The sequence below is a fragment of the Columba livia genome, chromosome 15 (genome assembly GCF_036013475.1).
Source record: "Columba livia isolate bColLiv1 breed racing homer chromosome 15, bColLiv1.pat.W.v2, whole genome shotgun sequence".
In the NCBI taxonomy this organism is placed as follows: domain Eukaryota; kingdom Metazoa; phylum Chordata; class Aves; order Columbiformes; family Columbidae; genus Columba; species Columba livia.
In genome coordinates this window covers 17,173,880-17,193,882 of record NC_088616.1, presented here as the reverse complement: position 1 = coordinate 17,193,882, position 20,003 = coordinate 17,173,880, and the positions used below count along the sequence as shown (strand labels likewise).

Below are 20,003 nucleotides of genomic sequence, written 5' to 3'. Positions count from 1 at the left end.
TGCCACTGGCTGCCCAGCACGCAGCACGGAGCACACAGCACTGCCCGTGGAAGGTGCTCAGTAACGTCAGTTCCCCAAGGAAACGATCCCATTGTCTCTGCCACATCCTAATGGGATGCTGCTGACCTTCCCCTCCCTGTTTCTTCAAAAACTGCTATTCTTTTTGCTTCTGATTATGACTTAAAAACCTGATTTCCTGGGTCTTAAGCAATTGCATCAAGCTTGAAGTTTTTTTCAGAAGGTCCGTCTGTCCATTCAGATGCTCTGTGCTTTGTTAAAAGTTACAATAATAAACTGAAATTAATGATGTAAACTCCGGTTTGGAAGGAATGTAAAACCAAGTAACTAGAGTGGCTCGGAGCAGAACCAAGACTTCCCAAAGGTCAGGACGTGCTTATCGGTAAGATCTGTTTCAGCTGTGATTAAGCTCTTCTGGATTTGCATTAATCAAACTACGATGAGGATCTGGTTCAATATGTGCAAAATACCAAGAGGCATATCTCTCTCTACATAATTCTTTTTTCTTGCTGCATTTGGCTGCTTTGTTGGGTCAGAGCTGGTTGCAAAGGGAGCTCACCAGCTGGTGGGGGATTTCCCGTGCTAACCTATCCAGGACATGGGCCGGGTGGCGTCGCTTCGCGGGACAGGAGCCCAAAAGCGTCTGGCTGGGCTCGGGCGGTTGGAGGCTGTTGAGTGACTGGGGGCATCGTGTAGAGCCCCCAGGCTGCCCATGATCGGCCCCGGCGGGGGTGGCCGTGGGGTTCGTGGGCAGCGGAGGGGATGTGCCCCTCGCCTCTGCCGTACGGGTGCATCTCGGTTCAGCGGAAACCTCCATCAGGGAATGGCCGTTTTCACTCGAGAAGCCGGGGGTTTAGGTTTGCACTCCGAGAAGCACTGTTTGGTATGCAAACCTTCCCAAGCATCGAGCTGAGAGTATTCTCCAAGGTGCGTTACTGCTGCTTCACGTACATGGTTCTGCAATTCATTAAACTGCTCTCTTGCATGAAAATGTTAGTTCATATAGAAACCTGTAACGTACGTCTGTGAAACGGCACGTATAACCGTGTTGCAGTACATCTCCACTAATCACGTTTCAGTTACTATGCAATCTGTGAATTTAACAAGTGTTATGGAACAAACGATGTCCTTTTAGTACTATTGAAAGAAACCTCAGCTGTTTCAAATTACAAACATTGCTCTTTCATTAGAATATTCCTGCAATCATTTCCAATACCAATAAAGAATTTCTTAGGAGTTCTTCATATTAGTTTTCTAACGGTTAAACTGTCTTACCCATTACATTCTTAAGTCCCAGGATGAATTTAATCTGTCATAACCCGAAAGTGGTGACTGTTCCTCCCCGAGACGCCGCCGTGTTCTCCAGGGAGCCTTGTGACAGCTGGAATTTCCTACTTGTCTGAGCAGGTAGTTCCAGCTGCAAACGGGTGGCAGCGAGCTTCAGTCCGAAGCCGCAGCAGCTGGATCCATGATGTGCGTCATGCCGTGGGATGATATAGGAAAATATATCAAACACAAATTTGACATATTTACAAAAAATTATTCTCATACCATTTGCATTGTTAAAGATTGTGACTAAATTTGGATGCGATCAGCCTGTGCTTCTGTTGTTTATGTGAGTGTGAGTTGGTGTGATGGCCCTACCCAGTGTACAATTAACAGAAGAAGAAAGAATTGGATGTTTTGCAATTTGAGTAAATGTGATTTGTAAAAGTTGCATAAAAATGTAATCCCTTTGGCTGCTGCAAATATGTAGAGGAAATCTTGGCCAAGCCTCTTAACTACTTGCGGAAGATCACCCTTAGAATAAGGATTAATGTACATGTCAATATTTATTCATATGTTTTTTCATTTATAGTTTCAGCACATATCCACAGTCAATCTCAGTCAAACATCTGTCTTAATATTAAATGAGAGTGGTTCTGGTTGTGAAGAAAACAGTGTTATGAGATGTGGGGATAGAATAATCACCTCTCTAATACAGTATTATGAAGTTCCCTGCATGGAGCAAGACAGATTTACACTTGCTTTATCTCATGTGGGTGTAAGAGATAATGGGAGTATAAATCTCCATAGGATAATAAAACGTATAATTTAGAATCTATCTCTTCATGAGATTAATGCCATACAGTTTTTATCTTTTTTCCTTTTTTTTCCAGTTCATGAGATTAACATTTCCATGGGTTACAGTTTCCTTATCAATCAGCCGTCTGCTTTTCCACGTACCGAAGACACTTCCATAACCGCCAGCGCTGCGCTGAAGCGGACGGGTTTGGGTGCCGTGCACAGAATAGTGGCGGTTGGCCCTTGGCCCCGGGGAGCACAGGGGCGGTAAGGGGGGCGGGAGGGCTCGCGCAGGGCGGCGTGCCTGGGACACGCGCTCAGGGAGCCGGCACGCTGCGGCTGCGGCGGGGCTGCAGGGACAAGCGTCGCCCCGCCGCGGGAGCTGGTGTTGCGCATCATTTCTGGCAGAGCTCGGGTAATAGAATTAGCAAACATGGAGAAGCCACTAGAGACGGCAAATCCCTTTAGCCTCTTCCTACAATGGAAGATGAGAATCCTGTGATCCGCTCTTTAAACGTTACTGCTGCACATTGTATCCTGTGCCCAGGAAAAGGAACAGACTGGCTTTGTGTCATTGTTCCAATTATCTGCTATGATATGAAATATCACCAGAAAGATGCTTCCAAACAACCTTCAGGGTTTGAAAGTGCTTTTTTTCCTAATTCTTTAGTCCATTGCTGCTTTCCAATTGCAAATTGCAGACCTTGGTCTTCCAATCTGTATTTCTTTCCCTTTATGCCATAAATGTGCCAGAAAATAGCTGTGCATCCTTTCATCAATCCAATGCAAAATCTGCAACGTTGTTTTCGTTGGTAATCTTAAAACTGAATAATAGTGACAGTGATACTTAGCTTTTCTGTTGTACTTGACTGGGTCAAAGAATCCCTGTAAAAATGAAGTAGGGAAGGTTTAATGAACAGCATTGTTTCTCCTTCTGCCTCTCGCCGTGACAATTAGAAAGGCGTTTGTTTCTCGCTGTGAGAGGCCGCGCTGCACCAAGGCCGGCGCTGTTTACGGAGAAGTGATGCGCGGGCACGCTGGCTTCACTTGCCTCGGTAAGTTTCTGCTCTTACAGGTCTGTAATTTTACTTAGAAAACTGTGGAAGTTTATTTATATAAATGCGAGTGGTGTTGTTCATAGTTGTGTCCTGGTTCAGCATATTACATCATTGATCAAGCCCATTGCAGCTTTGCTTCAAATCAAATGTGCGAAATCCGACAAGCCCATGGCTGTCTGCTATGGATTTTTTCTTGATATGCTCCAGGTATCAAAGTCAGAATTGCAGAAGCTTTAAAGAACAAACTCCAATTTACAAACGTGTCAATAATGGCAGCAGCAGCATTGTGATTGATGTAACCTATTATGAGATTACACAGGGGAAACTCAGCTCAAATGATTTCTGCAGCACTTGTTACTTATAGATTTTACAAGTAGTAACATTTAGAATAATGAACAGCTAATATGTTTCTCTACAAAGCTACAGATCATAAATTTCAGCTGTTTTCTCAACTTGTGTATTGGTAACTCATATTAATATACTGACCATTGACAATGTTTAGGTCCTTTGAAGAGTCAGGGATTAGTGTTTCATTTCAACACCGCGAGTTTGTACGTGGCTGTTCAGAACCCTTGAGCCCAGCTTACCAAGCCACCTCTTCTGTTCTGGTATTGCTCACCCTTGTCTGTTCTGTGCATCCTTACTCCTTTTGCAAACATGCACAGCTTTAGTTCTGTATTCGTAGTAAAGGAATACATTACGCGTGGGCTGAGAATCAGGGCTCTAGGTAGCTTTTCACCCTAAATAATTGACCATTACTTATTAAGAAATGTAGTATCAAGAAAGTATTTTCCAAGTTGATATTGCCACAGAACTTCTGAGCGTTCCTGTTTCTCAGAATGAGAAGCTTGTGTAGTACTGAGTTCAAAGCTTGAACATGCTCAGAAATATGTTGTTAAGAGCTGCTGTCATTTGTTAGTGGGAGTGTTTGATGTGACGGGACCTATCTTCCCCCAAACCTGTCGAGTACTATGAAACAGAATTAATCCTTTTAGAGTAAGTAATAATCTTCCATCAGATATTGCATTATTTTCCTTGAAATCAATATTGAGGTGGATGACTCAAAACAGTAACAGTCACACTATTTACTCTTTTGAAATATTGACAAAACAATGAAATTCTTTTAGTCTTATGGATTTTTCCATGATAGATTTGTTCTAAGGGAAGTATATCTGTTTTCTGAAATTGAACAAACAGGAAAAAATACATCCTGAGACGTGTCTAGGATGCTGTCTGTCTCCTGATGGCATTCTGCAGCAGTAGAGACTTCTTAGAAACGCAGCAAGTCCTGACTATTGAGCTGGGCTCTCAGGCAAGGCGAGCTATTTCTTTCCCTTTCTAATAGATTTGAATATTAGTAGATCGATAGATTAATGTTGGAGGTTTATGTTGCCATAGTCTTAATTGTCAGAGTAACTTTTTATAGGCAATGAAAACAAAATCTGGAGAAGCAGGGGAGGAGACCTGGCGCGATACACCTGTAGTGCAGAGGGGCAGGATCCTCGTGATACAGCCCAAGACACGACTGGGTTGCAGGCGCACGTTGCCGGCTCATGTCCGGCCTTCCATGCGCCAGCATGCCCCGGTCCGTCCCCACAGGGCTGCCCTCAAGCCCTTCGTCCCAGCCTGTGTTCACACCGGGGGCTGCCCTGGCCCCGGGACCTGGCGCTTGGCCTTGTTGAACCTCCTGAGGCTCACATGGCCCCACTTCTGCAGCTTGTCCAGGTCCCTGTGGGTGGATCCCGGCCCTCAGGCCTGTCGACCGCACCACCCAGCTCGGTGTCACCTGCCAGCTTGCTGAGGGTGCCCTCGGTCCCACTGTCTGTGTATTGATGAGGATGTTAAATGGTGCTGGTCCCGGTACGGACCCCTGAGACACACCGCTTGTCACCGGAGCGTTACCGTGCCAGGCTCCAGTGCAGCTGCAGTGGGACCCGCGATGGACCGATCTGTGAGCTCTGCTCAGCACTCCCGGGCGGGTACAGAGGAACCTTTAAATTACAGTCACAGCCCGTGACACCGAAGCTACTGTAGTGTTGAACCTTTTGTTTTCTGAGTTTTCTGATCTCCAGGCCATGATTAAAATACATGTATGAAAATACACAGATGTATCTTACAACAGAGACAGCAGCTCTGTATTATCCTGGCCGCAGGATGTCTTGAACACATCCTGGGGTTAGACCCCTCAGCAAACGAGATGTTAGGGCTTCTCGGATGGGTAATTTGAGCTGTGCACAGAGAGGAGCTCTCCGTGTTCAGGGAGCCCTGAGGCGGAAAGGGGTGCTGGGAAGCAGCTGGGGCAAGGCTGCCCTTGTTGTAGTTTGAGATGTAGATGCAGAAATTGTTCGAAATAGAATAAAAGATTTGTACAGAAGTTGGTGTACTCCAGTACTGTCCTAAGGGTCAAAGGGGAATTTGCATTTTTACAATGTGAAATAGGGTAAAGATTAACCAGGTGAGATGACGAGTGCTTTTCCACAACGATCATCTCCACAAAGAGAGAGCTGAATTGTTCTCAGCAATTTCTTGAAACATTATTTTCTGTGCATGTGAGTACGGCCGTGATTGTAGTGCAGGTATTTGATTGGTGTGGCTGACAGCAGTGTGACATAAATTATGCAGGCAGATTTTAAAACAACGAGGTGGTGTTCTGCGGGTTTGGTGGCCATTTATACTGCTGGCCTGTGCCCACTGGTGCCCCGGACAGCCGCTGGCCCCGTGTGCGCAGGCAAATCCACAGACAGCGTTTTGTGGGAATAATTCACGCTCGGTGTGTTGGACCAGCAGTTAAATGGGCAGAAGTGAAAGGCTCTATGGTGGCTCCTCTGTTGTAGAATGCGATACATTATTCATGACCCCAGCCTACCCTGGCAGGCTTAAATGTATTTCTAGCATTTAACCTCAGATATGCATCCAAATCCAGAAATTACAGTGTGACATAACATCCACCAGCTTAGTGCAAGCATTCCTTACCGCGCCTCTCACACCGCTGTCCGGCTGCGGAGGGAGAGCGAGAGCGGCCGCCCCGAGCGCCGCTGCACTGGAAACGCAGTGGAGAGAAAGAAGTGCCTGGGCTGTTGTCTCGCTAGTCCATCTCATTCCTGACGGCAAACGTGTCGGTAGATATGAATGAAGAGCCTCCGTAGTATAAATAATAAATGCTTCTTCCAGCCGCACAGAACACGTTATGTTTTTGAAATTGTGCCAGGTGTTTGGGTTTTTTCTTCTCTTTCTTTAAAATGGATTACGTTGTTACACGGCTGCGCTGTCTGCGTGTGCTTCTGTGAACGTCACTGTCTGTGCTCCTAACTGTTGATTTTATACAACTGCTAGCATAAAAACTCATATGCTGCAAATTAAACACAAACCAATGAAATGGACATTCGGGGAATTCTTAGCGATTTGTGGTATTATTTCTGAGCTTAGTGCAGATGTTTAGGAGTTTCTCAATTCTTGACAAGTAATAGATGATTTCACTCAAAATGTCTAAGTTATCAATATATTCATGTGTTTTCTTACTAGGCTGATGTCTTTGAATTTAGATTACCTGAATTATAATTATTACATTGAATCCGCACTAATGACAACAGCAAGTGAAACTGAAATGCATCTGTTCCTTCCCCCCGCCCCTCAACATTTCTAATCATACAAGAAACGAATCCATTCTGCACTGCCTTCCGTTCCTCCAGGTGTCCATACCCGCTCCGGTTTGGCTTTCTTAGGGTATAGGGTGCATGTTAGTGTATCTTAAGCACAAGACAGAAGTATAAATTAGCTGTCCTTCATAAATTCCTTTGAAAATCACAGAAGGAATCTTTGTGAGGTTCCAGGTATGGCCTATTTCTGCTGGAAGGCTCCTACACCAACCCCCTCGTGCGGCTGCGTGAGGTGCGCAGGCACCTGCTGCTCTAACGCTGGGAAGGTGCCGCCTGTCCGAGAGCCACAGGTGGAACCTCGGGAGCAAAGGCTGAGTGAGCCCGGGACTCCCCGGGCAGCCGTTGTAGTGCTCTTCCTTTGCACACACCCGGGAGCTGGGCAGTGCCAGGACTAACTCATCTTTATACTTTGTAGTGGTAGAATCAGCACATAACACTGAAAACACACACAGGGCAGTCACATAGGATGGTATGGTGGGTCTGCAACCTGTACAAATAAAAACATGGGCACTGCACATTTTAATAAAGGGTGGAAACAGAATTATTTTCCCAAAGTAGTCAATTTGTAGGACTAGTCTTTTCAGAAAGTTCTCCAGCTGGGAATTGGAGATTAGTCTTTATTGTTTCTCAGCATCCTGCAGAGATACAGTTCCAAACAGAGCCTATAAAACCAATGGTAAGTTTCTGTGCTGAACCGCTGTTTGTTCTTTGGATGAAGTGGAAAGTGGTGCGAGAAACACTCTGTGTGCTGGAGCAGATTTCCTGGGAGTCGCGGAGTCACCAAGCCATAGAGAGCTCCAGCTTTTGCCGGCTTTTCCCTGTTTGAGGTGACTAAAGCTATTGCTAAACCACTGTGTGCAGTTTCTTTACTGAATTGTCTGTGCTTTAACACAGGGACAGAATTCCAGTCGCAGACAGCCGCTTCGTCTCCTGAATGCATGGTCATATAATATGACTCCATATTAAAAAGTATTTGCAAATTGAAATTTGATAACGGTACCTAAAAGGTTATTGTCCCACAGAAGTAAATGGGGTTTTGAGCCATCACTGGAACTGTGGATTAAGGCAAAAGCAGAGGAAGTTTTTCAGAGAAGGCAAAGCTTCAGTGCTGAAGGAAGAATCTTGACTGTCAGAAGCATTTGATGTACAACTGTGTGGTGAATTCAGAGCAGAGATTTGACTTCTGATTTAATTGGATTTCCTTTAAAAGAAAGGGCTTCCTGCTCTCTTTTAGGCACAGGAGGGTCTCCGGGGAGGCTGCGGGATGAGGTGCTCAGCTGCGGGTGTGCTGTATTGGCTGCTCCCTGGCCATGTACTGCCTCGGGCTGTTCGCCCTCGGCTCGCCGAGGCACCGCAGCTCTCACAGTTTCTAGTGCTGCTTTTGAGGGCAAGGCTATTTGATCTCTTCTTTGTGCAGCGCAGTGTTCTGGGCCTGTTTCATCGTCACGAGTTAAATCATCTTCAGACTCCTCCAAAACCTGCAAGAGTGCTGACCCAGCAGAACCGCTCGGCTCTGACTGCGGCGCCCCCGGAGCGCACCCCTGGCGCTCCCCGGGATCCGCTGCCTGCTGGGCGGGTCTGGGCGGCGGAGCCCTCCCCGGCCGCTCCGGGGCAGCTCGGGAGCGAGCGCGGCGGTGCTGGGACCGCGCGGCAGCGGGGGATGGAACCGCACCGCCAGTAGCCACAGACAATAAACGAGTAGCCACCGAATCTGTGAACTCATTTAGGGTTTGGCTCAACAATAGCAGTAAATGGAAGCAGATGCTAATCAGCTCCGGCACTGCTGGTGCGGAGGGTAATGAATGAACGTTCGCGGCTCCGTTCTGAGAAGCCACGCTGAGTGAGCAGCAGCACTTGGCCAGCCTGGTTTGATTTTATTGCAAGTGTCAGATGCTCGTGTCTAGACTGGTGCTTTGGCAGCTAATTGATCTCCAGCATTTGATATGCTAATTATTTCTTTCATAATATGCTAATGTGTGTACAGTGAAAAAAACACCTTTTTTTTTTTTTTTAAGCTACAAGGAATCTCAGAGGCACATTTGGGAAGGGAAAGTGAGAACTGTAGATCTAGATTTAAATGGGTACAGCATAGAAGTGACCAGGTGCTTCTGGTCGTTGAGCTCGCAGGGGCCGCTTGACGTGGTCAGCCTCACGGTGACCGCACGGGGTGTGTGTGACGGGCCAGCCTGCGCAGCACCAACAGCTGCTGCAGGAAATGCTGTGGATCAGAGAACACACCGCTCTGCTCAGCACGCCTTACAGACTGTGGCAGCATTCTGCTGCTACTGCGTGCATGTTCTGTTTTCTGAGTCAGTAATCTGGACATCATGGTTTTGATCACATTTCCTGCGGTCAGGGCATGAAAAGCTGACCGCAGGGAAGCAGAGCTGAGTCGGCCCCGCTCTCCGCACCGTGTGCCCCTCTGCAGTCAGACATTGCTTCCTGACTTCTGGTGAATCGCTACCATCTGACCATTTGAAAGCAGATGTTACTTGACTGTTTTCCGAGATGTGCTTGTATGCTAGATAGCTTATTCCCTGTTTCTTTGTCCGTTCCCTTTTTGGATTTTCTTCACACTCTGGGTACTTTTAAAACACAGTGTGATGTATATCAGTCATTAGCTTTCTATAGTTCCCTGTGGAATTATTCTATACATTGGTCTTTGAAAGGCACCATCAAGGAGAGTTTTCATGTCTATTTTCTTTTGTCTACCTCCACTCAGACATTTTGAAAAATACTTTTATTAATTAGCTAAAACTGTAAATGTATTTGAAAGCCACCAAAGTACAACTAGTGAGCAGCCTTCCTGGAGTGACGGGGAGCGGCACAGCACGGAACGCGGGACAGCGGCGGAACCGGGATCCGTGCCGACCTTGGCGGGTCAGCCGTGCTGGGCCACCCAGCAGTTCCATTTCTTCAAATGTTTTTAAAGGAAAGCTGCTAGATTTTCTTATATACAGGCACTTTTTGCATTGACTAACAGGCTACCCCAAAGCCATTAGGTGGATAGTAATTCGATTGCTAATATGTTCTTAAAGTTTTAAATAATAGGAAAATGTCTGAGCTGCATTTGGCTTTGGTCCCCGGCGGTAAATAAGATGCCCTGGAAGCAGATCCGATGAACACCTATCAGGTGTTATAAGAGCAGATTCTGTAAGTGTTACTGGGAGCAGATCCCATCTGCTGTAACAGGCTTATCTGTGTGCTCTAAGCCTTAATCACCCTCTTTGACTTGAGAGGCTTTGATTCTATCCACAGGGGTATAAGAACTGGATTATTTAGCTCTGCAGACCAAACCAACCCAAATGAAACCATCCATCCATTTTACAGAGGAGAGTTGGGGAGCTGACTGCTGAAAACGAAGTCAATGGAGCAACGCTTGCTGACGGCCAAGGCACCGAGAATGCTTCCTCGTGTCGAGAGTCGTTATGTACAGTCAAATTAATCCAAAATCCCGCAAATACTGTGGAATCACAATCGTGTTCTAGGCAAAGAGGGTTATACTTTTATACTGAAATGCAGTGTTTTATCTCTAGTTTCACTGGACTTCAGAACAGACAAAAAGCTGATGACGAGGCAGAATTTCCCATCCTGACACAAATGTAAATGAGAAAAGGATCGGGCCTCCCATAAAGGACAAACGTTCCTTCTCATTCTAGCTTGCTTTTCAAGTATTCAATTTTCTTCACTTCTAAACTGATTTTTGGAAGCAACAAGTGTCTGATATCTTGAATCTCCTCTCAGGCTGGGCTTCTCAAGGGAATAACTCCAGTTGCAATTGAAGGAGAAAATGTATTTTTGTATCAAAGCAGAACTCCTTGGTGGATCTTATTTGCGGCCCTTTAGTTCTGGTTCAGGAAACGGTTTCCTGGATGCGCTTGAACCCTACAGCAACAGGGCTGAGAATTAATGCTTGGATACATCCTGGGCTCGGTTGTCTGTTAGCCCAAAGAATGACACCTGGTTGAGCCCTTGTGGTTACACCGTGACTGCTCCCTCGAGGCAACGCTGGTGGGGCTACAACCACTGCCATCTGTGTGCACAATGTGTGACAGGTGCCACATAGAATAATGTCTTCATATGCTTACAGGTGATTCGAACAGGGCACACAGAGGTAAGGTTATTGATACAGCTTTAACAAGGGACATGCTCAGGCTGGTTAGATCATTGGAATACAGCTTTAATAAAGGGAATAACTAAAACCTGTGAATGGTTTAAACCATGAAGTGTAGTGACTTCACTACAAAGAAATTTGACATGCTTCAGAAATCCCCCATGCAGCCGAGTAGATTTAAACAGACGTGTTTTGTGGCTGACTGAATGCTGAGTTGAATTCATTTTAGCCTCTTGCATTTCTGGACAACAGGATTTGTAACTGGGAACATTCACCAGAAAATCCCAGCACAACCTTTGTGTGCACAACAATCGTCTCCATAAGATGTAGCATCCACATGGAAGATTTGATGTTACAAATTTCATCTCATCAACAACAAAAAGAAAACTTATCTTGGAAGAATTAAGTCAGAGGAACCAAATTTATGATGCTAAAAACTTGGCAGAAAATTCTGAAGATGACTCAGAAACAAGTCAGTGGGGATGAGGAGCGTCGAGTGATGCTGTGTGGGACCAGGGAGCGCCAGGAAGAAAGAAATCACAGCTAGAGCAAGAATTCCACATAGACTTGTGTATAGAAGAGTTAATGAATTTACATAAATATAAAGAGGTTTCAATTGAACGTAGAAAATTGTCCTCCAGAAAGCTAATGTGCTAAATATACACCTCCTTAATGTGATATATATTGGCTTTCACATATAAACATGCCCTTTAAAAATGATACCAGGTATCTCGTGCAGCCACCTCATTACGCCCCGTTGCGAGGTGCTGCTTCCAAAGGGTTGGTTACGCAGGCAGGACGCACGCATCGGCAGCTGGATTAATGGCACTCGGTGGATTAATTAGAGGCTGCCACTGCAGCGCGCTGGGCTCTCCGACAGTTCAGAAACGCACCCGGGACACATCGCTGCGGATCCTGCGAAATGCATCGTGCCAAAATCATTTTCTCATGTGTGATTTTTTAAAATAGTACTTGAATATTTAAACCTCTCTCAACAAATGCTTCCGGATACTCCAGGCCAGCCTCAGACGAACAGGGGCTCTTTCTCTCGCTCAGTTGATCCTGGAGCTGCCCCGCCGTTCTCATGATGTGTTTAAGTTCACCGCACGCCTGTTGAGAGATGCATACAATATACTGGGGTATTTCTGGAAGACTGGAGTGCCTCTGAGTAGCTCTGGCTCAATAAACCGTGTTGTGAAACGCTGTGTCTCACTGCAAGATCCGAGCTCTGGTTTTGGCTGGGTTGGCCGTGGACTGGGCAGCTCTGTGTGCGTGTGGCGATTACCCGGGGACTCGCACTCCATTACTGCGTTCGTTTGAAGACAGTTCTCAGATGAACACTCCTCCCATCTGTACGTAGTTCCTCAGGACACCACTATCCCGTTTGGCAGTGCTCGTGATTTTGGATAAAACTGAAAATTAAAACATCTGGGATAATGAAAACTGGGACTCAGGAGAATACTGTTGAGGTGAGAGCGCACACCTCTTAAGACTCTGAATTTTAAGCTGCGATGTTTGTGCTACATTACTAAATATCTCATAAACTTTGCGCAACTTCCTTAGCAGCCCCAAAGAACCGTGCTGTAGATAAAGAGTCTTGAAGATGGCAGTTGCTTTTGAAGTGGTTCTTACTGCAATAATCTACTTGTCAAATCTGGAGCCCTCTGGTTGCTGCTTGGCAATCCTCTCTGCATCAGAATTACTATTGAGATCAAGCTGTTTATCCAGCAGCCCCAGTGCTGCAGTCACCAGTGACACACTCGTACCGTCCTCGCCTTTGCTGCAACTGGGGCGACTGTGGAGCAAATGCAGTTCCATAACGAACCTCATTCACAAGAGCGCCCGCCCTTTGCCCTTCTCCAGAGAAGCACTTACCTCGGTTCTCCTTCTCATCTGCTTTGTCTTTGTAGACCCGAAGCATCAAGAGCTTGTATCAAATTTACCTAGGAGAAAAAGGAAAAGCAGTTACCGATAACTAACTCCACAACGGAGCGATCTTTCTGGCTGGGCAGAAATATTACAACCTCTAACAAGAGGTTTCTGTTCATGAGAAGAGAAGATGTTTGGTTTTCCCAGCAATTAGTTTCATCACTGTTGCATTATCTCTCATGTTCTGGTTTGGAAAACGGAGGGAGAGGTTTGGTGCTGAGCTCGGTGCGGGTGTCACAAAGCACAGCGCTGAAGTGCAGCACAGCAGCAAGCCACTCAGACACTTGTTTGCTTTATTTTTAGAATATTCCCCTTAGGGGCTTTCGTTCATAAACAGTATTTTATGTAAGTATGATAGGATGACACTAAAATGATACATGGATGCAAATTAGTAAATATTATCGCAGCGTGATGTTTGTGGCACTTATGAAAAGGTTAAAAATACTCTTGCAGAAAAATAACTATTTGCCCTATTTTTCGTATATTAGGGAAGAGATTCCAGCATCTCCTCCCGGTTTCGAGGATCTCACTGGTCTCTTCACGGCGTGGTGATGGCGCACCGAGCCGGGCCCGGCTCCGGCTCCGGCTCCGGCTCCGGCTCAGCCAGCCGGCACCTCTGCTCCGGCTCAGCGCCGACTGTGCCACACGGGCCAGGCCTTGAACCCGCGCTTCTGGATCTCCAGCGTCTCCTTGAGAGCCATGACGCTGAACCCTTTAGCACATCAAACACAGAAAAGAAACTCCTCGACTTATTGCCTGTCGTAGCTCAGTGGCTCTGTGTTGATCATACGAGAGCTCACTGGATAACTTCCAGTCGTCCTTTTCGGAAGGCGTTGGTTGCAGGCGTTTCACGAGCAGGAAGAAGCTGAGGTCATGCTTTTAGTCTCATCCTTACAATTTGAACAGCCTTTGAAATCATATCCATAATCACAGTTAAAAATCAGTTTGGTGTATGGTTAATGATTCACAGAGTTAGTGCTAAATAAATAGATGACTAAGGCTTGTAGCGTTGTACGAGCAGATTGATTGGATTTTGACGTATGGACATCTAATTATTTTGAAGATTTGGCTGTAAGTGCTCTACTTTATCTTTGTTCATCATTACTATTACCGTTTTGGAAAGGTTTCTGAGAGCATAGATTCTGATACTTTAATCCTCGGTTGTTTTTAATAATTTCGTTGAGAAGGGGTTTAGCTTCCTAAGAACTGCTGTGAGAGTGATCTGCAGCTAAATCTGTGAAGTGTGAAAATCATCTGTGGGAGCAGATGCACAACATGCCGACTGTTAATGTCTCTTTGGCCTCCAATCCTGTTTTTCCGGTTGGGGTGGGCACTGGCGGGTCGCTGAGTCTCAATCAGACGCGGACGGTGGGATCTCTCCTGCCACACAGTCTGACAATCAGGGTGTTCACACTATTCACACTCATTAGACCTCTGCTCAGACCGGCCGCGGCACGGCGAGGACGCGGAACGTGCTCTCCGGAGGCCAGGGTGTGCTTCACGGGCTGAAGATGAAGGATTTATGAGCAAAATATTTTCCATTTTATTTTAAAATGAAATCTATGTCACTTGGGACTGCAGATTTTTGACGTGCATTATAGAATGAAAACATTGAAGCAGGATTTGTTCCACAAATGAATTACCTTAGTGCCATTCACTTCATAATACTTCAAATATCACTAACTGCTTAAACGCAAAGCATTGAAAATGTGTACATTGCATCACTGCTGTTTGGGTGCATGTTTTCTAATGAGCATCCCCCAGTCTGCAAGGAAAGAGGTTTAGTCTGTGCCACCGTTCCCGGTGGCGCTCCGTGTGACACCGGACAGAGCCGTGAAATACAAAAGTACCAGTGAATTCAGATCTCAGGTAATGAAAGCAGAGATGGGGTAATGCAGTTACAATACTGAGTATTTGCTGTTAGTGGAGAGTTAGCTGGCTGCTATGAACACATAGAAAATGGACAATCAGAGATCTCATCATCTTCAATGATGAAATGCTAGCAGGTTAAATCCAAATGGAACTGGGCCAGTGGCAGGAAGGGGAAGGTAAATCTGCTAGGAGCATTAAAATCAAGTAAGTTTATTTAGATCTACCCCTCTGGAGAGATGATTGCAGCCTGGCCAAACAGAGTTAGTAACGTGACAAGTAAATGCATTTTCAACCATTATAATCTAAACAGATTTGAGCTGTTGACTCTTCTCACACACAAGTACCTCTCAGCGCAAATAACCCCAGCAGGGCCAGGGACGGGACACCCTGCTCAGGTCAGTGCTGGAGCGGCTGTGGAGTGCAGGAAAGCCAAATTACCTACAATCTAATTGCTGGTGTAAATCAACTAATCTCCAGCTTCACCATCCCATCTGCAGCCTGGCCCCAGGTGCTGTCTGAAACACACTTGGCACAGAACCCTCAGCTAGAATTACGTAACCCTTTATTTTGTCATTTTCTTGTGTTAATCCTATTCCATCTGTGCACATTTGAGTTTTCTGCAAAAACTGTCTCCACAATGACTTTCTTTTCTTGGCCTCCCAGAACTCCACGGAGCCTCTCCATGGATCGTCCCTTTGTCACACTCATTACAACCTGAGATGAAACCTATTGAGGTGACTTCACATCATCTCAGAACACCGGCTGCTTTGGCATTTCACATGTCGGATGGGTCAGGACACAATAGCGATTCTAATTGTCAGCCACAGAAAGAGGCACAAAATGTGAGAGGAGGAGGGAAATCCCTGTAGAACTCAAGGCTATCACTGCACTTCTAACAGAATTGAAAAACTCCCTCACCCACAAGAAGGATGAGCTGGTTCTGCTGCGTGTGCTCTGCTGCGTGTGCTCTGCAGTGTGTTCTCTGCTGCATGTGCTCCACTGCATGTGCTCTGCTGCGTGTGCTCTGCAGTGTGTTTTCCGCTGCGTGTGCTCCACTGCGTGTGCTCTGCTGCGTGTGCTCTGCTGCGTGTGCTCTGCTGCGTGTGCTCTGTGGCGTGTGCTCTGCTGCGTGTGCTCCGCTGCGTGTGCTCTGCTGCGTGTGCTCCGCTGCGTGTGCTCTGCTGCGTGTGCTCTGCTGCGTGTGCTCCGCTGCGTGTGCTCTGTGGCGTGTGCTCTGCTGCATGTGCTCCACTGCATGTGCTCTGCTGCGTGTGCTCTGCAGTGTGTTTTCCGCTGCGTGTGCTCCACTGCGTGTGCTCCGCTGCGTGTGCCCTGCTGCGTGTGCTCTGTGGCGTGTGCTCTGCTGCGTGTGCTCCGCTGCGTGTGCTCTGCTGCGTGTGCTCTGCTGCGTGTGCTCTGCTGCGTGTGCTCTGTGGCGTGTGCTCTGCTGCGTGTGCTCCGCTGCGTGTGCTCTGCTGCGTGTGCTCCGCTGCGTGTGCTCTGCTGCGTGTGCTCTGCTGCGTGTGCTCCGCTGCGTGTGCTCTGCTGCATGTGCTCCGCTGCGTGTGCTCTGCTGCGTGTGCTCTGCTGCGTGTGCTCTGCTGCGTGTGCTCCGCTGCGTGTGCTCTGTGGCGTGTGCTCCGCTGTGTGTGCTCTGCTGCGTGTGCTCTGCTGCGTGTGCTCCGCAGTGTGTGCTCCGCTGTGTGTGCTCTGCTGCGTGTGCTCTGCAGTGTGTTTTCCGCTGCGTGTGCTCCGCTGCGTGTGCTCTGCTGCGTGCGCTCTGCTACGTGTGCTCTGTGGCGTGTGCTCTGCTGCGTGTGCTCTGCGGCGTGTGCTCTGCTGGACAGGCGCTGCCTTTTGTCCTGGAGTTCTACCTCTCGTGTATTCTTTCCTTTCTCTGTCACAAGGCCGGTACATTACATCTCATGTTCTTTCGGAGTTCCGCAGCGGATCTGCCCGACACAGCTTCCGCAGGAGCACCTCTACGGTACGGTCTGCTTGCCTTCTGCTAGAAGGAAGGTCATCCTAATTAACAATTCTCAGAAACGTAATGCATCATTCAGATGATCTCGAGAAATCCTGAATTTATTCAGATCAATGGGAAAAATCCTGTTGACTTAAAAGGGAATACATTTTTCATTTATGATTTTCTTAGAGCAGCCTAGGATATGGAAAGAAGAAGGAGTATGTCTCTTAATGACGGGTTCCTTCTGAGATTCTGTCTGTAGTTGGTTTTGTTGCTGGTGATCGGTTCTATCGTTCTGCCAGACTTGTTACCGTACAAGTGGAATTGGTCTTTTTTGACAAAGTGACACATTCTTAAGGAACTGTGCATTTTTTTTAAGCTTATGGCAGTTTTAAATGGCAGCACAAGTAGCATTTTCTTAGAAGCAAAGAAATAATTTGGGTTAAATGGACTAGTATAGCCTAGCTAGGATAAACGCTACTCTGATACAAATCATGAGCACCAGAGAAAACTGTCCCATTGTGATGCACAGACATACGGGAATAGACAATGTGAGACAGGCCAGAGGGGAAAGGGAACAACGTGCTCATTTGATAAACAGAGAAGGGATGCGTAGAGAGATTAAAGGTGTTTCAAGTGTCCCTGGGGCCAGGCTGTAGGATTCAGGTCCTCACTGACAGAGCTGGACCGTTGACACTTGTGGAAATTTCACTAGGCAGTTAAATGCTTAACTTCATTACAATAAGACCCGAATTTCTAGATCATCTATAAAAGGTTCTAAACCCGGATCAGTAGGTCTAGACTAAGTTGAGCCTTTCAGATAGTTAGGCGAATATTTCACTGAACATCTGGACAATAACGAGTGGAACAAAACGGAAGTATCAAACAAATAATAAGTACATCTTCCATCTAAAGTCGCTTACATACTCTCTTTCATGTCCTTAAGCTACACTTTACAAACGAGGCACAGCCTCCCAGCTCATGTAGAAGGTTTTGCAGGTTGCACTAGTGACCGTGGCCAGACGGAAGTGTGGTAGCAAAGTTTGATGTCAGATCTCCCGAGCTCCAGACCTTCATCCCGAACACAAAACTTCACATTTTTGAGAATCCAACCGCACTTTACATACATATTGAAGTTCCAGTATCAGATATTACAGCTGCGCATCAAAGATAAAGACAGATAGCAGCTAGCATGCAAATGCTGCTTCCAAAGAGAATAAAGCCCTTTTGAAGGCAGCGGAGACTGTCAGAGTTACATTAAAGATTCAAAACGCAGTCTGTGTGCTGCGGGGCTGCCGGCAGCCCCAGCGCCAGGAGCCCCCAAACCCCGCGGCGCAGCAGCAAGTGTCCGCTGCCGCTCTGCTCCCCGCTGCCCCTTCGGCTCCGGTGGGTGTAACCACTGTGCCTATGGACTCTTCATCTTGATCCTAACGAAAAACCCTCCTCGCAACTGTGTTTCAAACATCTACAAGTATCAAGTATTAAGCTTGATTATGCCTTAGCATGCAATGTATTGGTGTAAAAATGATAGACTTTCTCGATTTTATAACAATTTATGATTTATTATTTACGATAATATGATGCTGCATGTCACTCGCTCAAAATGAAGACTGATGTGGCCTTCAACATGAAAACCACTGGCTACAGTCACAAGTGGTGTTTCAATAAACTATTCCATATGTTAGATTTAGGTGTCAGTAACTGACATTTCTGGGTGTTTTTGTTGGGATTCTTTCCTGTTTCACTGACCTCCCCTGCTGAAAAGAAACAGTATAGTAACAAAGGACAATACTTCCACTGTCACGAGCAATTTGCCACCATATGCCGTGCAGAACTTCGGACGCAACGATACCTGATGGTTTCAGTGGGAGGGGGGCGTAACCAGGAGCTGGGCAGGGGCCGTGCCGGGGCAGGTACTCGGTTCCGTTGAAGCAGGAAGCAGGACAGGCTCGTGAGACCCGGTTTCCAGACAAATGGAGCTCCCGCAGGACCCGGAGCTCCTGGTGGCTGATCGAGCTCCCCGCCCCCGGCTTCCCTCCCCTCGAACGGGCGGCGCGGCCGCGTCGCTCCCGGGGGCGGCTTCGGCTGGCGGCGCTTCCAAACGGGACACTGGGGAGGAGTCGGGCAAACAAAGCGGACCTCACGAAACAGATTTAACCGTGACTGCGATGCACACTCCTGGACACCGGCCAGCTCGTTCTGAAACACGGTAATTCACGGTTTGGCTGAAAAAAGCTGAAAGTATTTTCAATTACATATTCTTTATTCGGTATATTTATTCATTATTATTAAGAAGTCATGTAGAAGTCATAGTAATAGCTACTCCCACCGTGGTAAAACATCTTTAATTTGCATATGCAAACTTTCTAAAAATCTGAAGTTCTACCCAAATGTTTTCAAGTCCTCAGAGCAGCCTCTGCTGATGCACGAGGAGACTGTTCCTCTGCTTTTCCAGTAGAGGTGACTGTTTTCATTGCATTTCTGCAAGAAGTTTGCAAGAACTGTCCAGCTAATATTTGTACGTCACTTGGAGAAACATGCAAGCCTTCATGAATTTAAAGCAATTGTGATTAGCATCAAAAATACTGGATACCGTGAGCAATAGAGCTAAATCCACAGTGGTCTTAAGGTCCAACAATAGTCTTACAGTACTTTACGAAAATTTCTGAAGCTCCTTCTTAAAATGTCCCTGTGCCTTTCCCCTCCAACATGGATCTGGATACTGACGTGCAGCTTGAACGGTCTCTCATTTTTGTGGCAGCGTTATGTTTTAGGTCAGATGGGTGTTAACAGTTGGCCCGGGCCGAGGGTACCCCAGGCTGCGCTTGCAGGAGCTGGGAAGCAACGAGCCCCTTTGCTCGGCGCTGGCTGCGTAACATCCAGATACCGGCGCCAGTTTTGACCCCTCCAGTGCAAGAAAGACAGGACGAGCTGGAGCAAATTCAGCAGAGGAGATCATGGAGATGGAGCCCGGCTCAGCAGCGTGGTGCGAGCAACAAGGGACAACGGGTGCAAGTTGAAGCAGGAGAGGTTCTGCCAGGACACAGCGAGCAGCTTTTTCCCCGTGGGGACGCTGGACCAGAGGTTCGACACATGGAGGCTGCCAGGACCCGGCTGGAGCAGAACGGAACTGCATCCCCCCGGTCCCGGCGCTGCTGCGAGTCCCGGGCTGCACCGGGGCTGCACCGGATCCCTCGCGGGATGCATCCCGCCCGGTCCCGGCGCTGCTGCGAGTCCCGGGCTGCATCGGGGCTGTACCGTGACCCTCCGGGGATGCATCCCGCCCGGTCCCGGCGCTGCTGCGAGTCCCGGGCTGCACCGGGGCT

At 47.2% G+C, this 20,003-nt stretch overlaps 2 long non-coding RNA genes across 2 annotated transcripts in view; one reads left to right on the top strand and one right to left on the bottom strand.

Annotated features, from left to right (window-relative positions):
- LOC135575526 (uncharacterized) overlaps positions 1 to 15,362 on the top strand; it is a 24,373-nt gene extending 9,011 nt beyond the window's left edge. Inside the window, exon 3 of the long non-coding RNA XR_010466467.1 lies at positions 13,328 to 15,362. This is a non-coding gene — a long non-coding RNA (uncharacterized LOC135575526). The remainder of the gene's footprint in view (positions 1 to 13,327) is intronic.
- LOC110356136 (uncharacterized) lies at positions 1,832 to 20,003 on the bottom strand. The gene is made up of 3 exons (XR_010466468.1): positions 18,530 to 20,003; positions 12,786 to 12,853; positions 1,832 to 12,322 (listed from the first exon to the last, which is right to left on the bottom strand). It is a non-coding gene; the product is annotated as an uncharacterized LOC110356136 (long non-coding RNA).